General features: G+C 36.6%; 1 non-coding gene across 1 annotated transcript; it reads left to right on the top strand.

Annotated features, from left to right (window-relative positions):
* Nucleotides 1–971: 971 nt before the first annotated feature.
* LOC116812306 (U6 spliceosomal RNA) lies at nucleotides 972–1,078 on the top strand. The gene has a single exon (XR_004370619.1). It is a non-coding gene; the product is annotated as a U6 spliceosomal RNA (small nuclear RNA).
* Nucleotides 1,079–5,150: the final 4,072 nt, after the last annotated feature.

Below are 5,150 nucleotides of genomic sequence, written 5' to 3' on the forward strand. Positions count from 1 at the left end.
AAAATTCATGTGTTTTAATGAAGAATAGTGTCATCTCTGGTCTGTTGCTCTCTCTCTTTTCTTGACAAGTTAGGGTCTCTAGACATCTATTTGTTGTGTAGGACTTTATTTTCTAAATGGTTTGGAAATTTAATTGATTTCTAGATTAAATGGATAGCACTTCTTTTAGTCTTCTCTGGATGAAACTTGAAAAGTACGTGGAAATTGTTTGAGCTTAGTGATTTCAGTGACTCAGTTAAGTATGAAATTCTGAAAGGATTAAATATTTTATACATATATACATAAATGTTATATATACATGTATATATACACATAGAGAGAGAGAGCGAGAAAGAGGAGAGAGAGAGAGGTCTCACTCTGTTGCCCAGGCTGGAGTGTAGTGGCACCATCATGGCTCACTGCAGCCTCGACCTCCCAGGCTCAAGCCATCTTCCCACCTCAGCCTCCCAGGTAGCGGGGCCTACAGGAATGCCACCACCATGCTTGGCTAATTTTTTTATTGTTTGTAGAGACAGGGTTTTGCCATGTTGCCCAGGCTGGTCTTGAACTCCTGGGCTCAGGCAATCTGCCCGCTTAGCCTCCCAAAGTGTTGGGATTATAGGAGTGAGCCACCATGCCCAGCTGGACTAAATATTTAACACACTTAGACTGAATATCAAAAACCTATTGCAGTCTCTACATTTCTATCTTGGATAGGAGTAACAAAGAAGTTACAAGCAAATAAAAGATCAATTAGAAGTTCACCAATGAAATGCTGCTACTAATAAGTATAAAATATTTCTTTTACAAACACACATCCTTATTTCAGGAATTTACAGTTGTACTATATAGAGTATTTCATAATTTTTCCCTTTCAATATAAAATAAATTATTTTAAAAGTTAATCAGCATTATAAAAATAAGCTGTGGTTCAAAACATATCTTTAATCTTTGAAAAAATATGCTATGACTCCAGTCAAGAATATAGAGTGGTGTTCACTTTGGCAGCACATATACTAAAATTGGAATGATGCAGAGAATATTAGCGTGGCCCCTGTGCAGGAATGACATGCAAATTTGTGAAGCATTCCATATTATATTAAAAAAAAAAAGAATATAGACTGTATCATTCATTCACATTTCTATCATTCTTCAAAGAGCCACAAAGTTAGGAGGACAAGTGACTTAAACATTTTAGTATTAAATATCCCTTCCATGAAGAAATCCTTCCTCTGTGTAACCAAAACCACTCAAAAAATTACCTCAACTTCTTTAAATTATGTTAGTATGTTTTACTTACTTCCATCCTTTCATTACCTCAGTAGATAAAGACAGGAATAAAGGAAGGAACTTTTATTTTAAAATAAACACAATGATGTCATAAAAGACCTTACCATTGTCCCTGTTCTAAAAGAAAACAGACATAAACTTTTAACCTCATAAAACAAATCATGCATGAACACTAAAGGTCATTCTTTCCATCACTGCTTATTTCTCATTATTCAAAATAGTATTTTTTTCAGTTACACAATCACTGGAATTGCCCAAGAAAAAGGACATTGACCTATCAAAATATGCATAGGATCATACAATCTTCCCTCTCTGTCACTCCTATGTGGTACCAGATTTAGCAAACAAAGGTACAGAACACCAGTTAAATTTGAATTTCAAGTAAAAAACAAATAATTTTTTAGTGTACGTCTCATGCAATATTTGGAACTCTGTAGTTTATCTGGCAATCCTATCAGCTAACAGATTTTCTTCCTTCTTTTATTGAAGTGTTTTTCACTTCCATAACCACTCCTCTAATCTCAGCATTCACACAGCTTCGTCCTTACATCAGGCCTTATTCATTTCATGCATGTCCCACAATAACTTTCAGATTGTTTTCCTGTCTCCAGTCTCTTTCCTCTGCATGTCCCTGCCAGAATAGCTTTTTATCATGCCACTTCTCAGATTAAAACTCTAACAGTTCTTTAAGAAACAGATAATTCCTGTTATTTAAACTATTCGAGACCACAAATTTATAAAGCTTCCAGATTCCTTTTTATAAAGCTAGCAATAACTAAAGAAGAAGTTATAAATATGGTTTCCCAGTAAATCTTCCAAAACTGGACACTTGGCCTCCTTAGATATAACAATGCAAACATCTCAAATAAAAATATTAGCAAATAGTATCCAATGTTACATTAAAAATAATACTTCTTGTTTGGTTTATTTCAGTAATATAAACATGTGGTGATATTAAGAAATCTATTGCTATAATTAATAAAAAAATAGTTAAAGGGGGAAAACCGTATGATCATCTTTATAAATGCAGAAAAGGAACATGCCAATGTTTATCACTGACTCCCGGCTTTTTAAAAGCCTTTATAAAATTGATAAATATATCTCAAGTCCAAAGCTAGAATAATTTATGGGGACATACTATAGAAGTATCTTCAGCAAAATCAGGAACAACGTACAATGCTATTGCCACTATATTTTAAAGTAGTTCTGGAAGTACTAGCCAGATGCAATTAAATGCGAGAAAGAAAGAACTAGACACAGCAAACGAGTTCAGTAAGTGGACAGCTATAGGATTAATATATAAAAATCAATAGCTTTCCTGTGACTAAAAACCAGCTAAAAGAGCAAGGAGGTTTTGCTTTATTACTGCATTTCCTAAGGAGCTCACTAAGTCTCTGTTGTCCAAATACGTGAAAAGCAATCATTTTCTTGAGGGTTAAGAAACAATAATGTATCCTGATGTGATGAACTGATATCCACCTGAAGCTCGATAAAAGTTATTTCCTTCCTTTTGGAAGCTCTGACTTCACCTTCCACTCTCCTAAATTGTAGTTCAAATCTCAGCTAAGGCCCCAATATGATCTGCAGTAGGTCTCTGATGGAACAGAAGCCTTTCTTGATGCCTGTGGATGAATGAACTGGTAAGAGCATGGCTGGTGTTGGGACTCCTTAGATCTGCACCTCCTTAACAACTCACTGACAACAGTCCCTGAAAGTGAAGTGGCTGTCTCCAAGCCCAGACCAGAAATAATGAAAGGATCAGCCCAGAACAGTGATCTCAATACTCTAGTTCCTGATTCTGGTTAGTGGTCTTTAAATGTTTATCACCTTACTATTACTCCTCTTGTGACTTCCCTTCTTATATTTTTCCGCCCCCCAACACACGTACACACTGATCAAGTTATAGATGGCTGAAGGCATAACAGCTGGTCTACACTCTTCTTAGCCATATGTCCTGGAAGTTTCCAGTTAAAGAGAAACTGAGACTGTTTATATAGAGTTTTTTCTACTATATAAAAAAGTGCGTAGATTATAACTAACTAATGTGGAATTAATTTCTTCTTCTTTATACTTGGTTGCACCTACTAAACTGCCTTGGTATCCTATTGCCTTGTCACTGGGTTGACAATAGAATTGAGGCTATTCTGTAAGAAAATGGGAACCAGAATAGATCTAAATACTCAAGTTCAAAGTTGTAGGTAAAAAGAAAAGCAAAAGCAAGTCCAGGAGCATATCAGTGAGGCTTTCTTTGAAGCAGGAGGGAAGGGTAGGGGAGCTGAAGATGGAGAAGCAAACCCAGTGCTCCTGGATGGAGAGGAAGCTGTTAAGGATATGGCTGGACTCTGCTATCCGGGACTGAGAACCAGGAGTCCTCATGAAGTTTGTGAAGATTTTCAGTGTCCTCATGGGATAGGACTAGCAGAGGACATGGCACCCAGACAAAACCCAATGCATTTGTACAGTTGTCCCTCAGTATCTGTGGAGAATTAATTCCAGGACACCCTCACCCTATTCCTCCATTCCCGCCCCTGTGGATACCAAAATCCATGGATGCTCAGGTCTCCATTATAAAATGGTGTACAAAAAGACAAATACCGAATGTTCTCACTTATAAGTGGGAACTAAATAATGTGTACACACGGACCTAGAATGTGATAATAGACAATGGAAACTCAGAAAGATGGAAAGTTGAGGGAGGTAGATTATGAGAAATTACTTAATGGATACAATGTGTGTTATTCTGCTGATGGGTACACTAAAAACCAAGACCTCACCATTATGCAATATAGCTATGTAACAAAACTACATTCATATTCCATTAACATATACAAATAAAATAATTTAGTAAAAAAGTAAAATGGTGTGGCATTTGCATATAACCTAGGCACATCTTCCTATATAGTTTAAATTATCTCTAGACTATTTGTAATGCCTAATACAATGCAAATACTATGTAAATAATTGTTATACTGTATTGGTTTTTAATTTGTGTTATTTTTATTGTTGCATTGTTATTTTTATTGTTTTCTTCTGAATATTTTCTTTTTTTTAATTATACTTTAGGTTTTAGGGTACATGTGCACAATGTGCAGGTTTGTTACATATGTATCCATGTGCCATGTTGGTTTGCTGCACCCATTAACTCGTCATTTAGCATTAGGTATATCTCCTAATTCTGTCCCTCCCCACTACCCCCACCCCACAACAGTCCCCGGAGTGTGATGTTCTCCTTCCTGTGTCCATGAGTTCTCATTGTTCAATTCCCACCTATGAGTGAGAACATGCAGTGTTTGGTTTTTTGTCCTTGCGATAGTTTACTGAGAATGACGTTTTCCAGTTTCATCCATGTCCCTACAAAGGACATGAACTCATCATTTTTTATGGCTGCATAGTATTCCATGGTGTATATGTGCCACATTTTCTTAATCCAGTCTATCATTGTTGGACATTTGGGTTGGTTCCAAGTCTTTGCTATTGTGAATAGTGCCGCAATAAACATACGTGTGCATGTGTCTTTATAGCAGCATGATTTATAGTCCTTTGGGTATATACCCAGTAATGGGATGGCTGGGTCAAATGGTATTTCTAGCTCTAGATCCCTGAGGAATCACCATACTGACTTCCACAATGGTGGAACTAGTTTACAGTCCCACCAACAGTGTAAAAGTGTTCCTATTTCTCCACATCCTCTCCAGCACCTGTTGTTTCCTGACTTTTTAATGATGGACATTCTAACTGGTGTGAGATGGCATCTCATTGTGGTTTTGATTTGCATTTCTCTGATGGCCAGTGATGATGAGCATTTTTGCATGTGTTTTTTGGCTGCATAAATGTCTTCTTTTGAGAAGTATCTGTTCATGTCATTTGCCCACTTTTTGATG

The sequence above is a fragment of the Hylobates moloch genome, unplaced genomic scaffold (assembly GCF_009828535.3).
Source record: "Hylobates moloch isolate HMO894 unplaced genomic scaffold, HMol_V3 SCAFFOLD_7, whole genome shotgun sequence".
NCBI lineage: Eukaryota > Metazoa > Chordata > Mammalia > Primates > Hylobatidae > Hylobates > Hylobates moloch.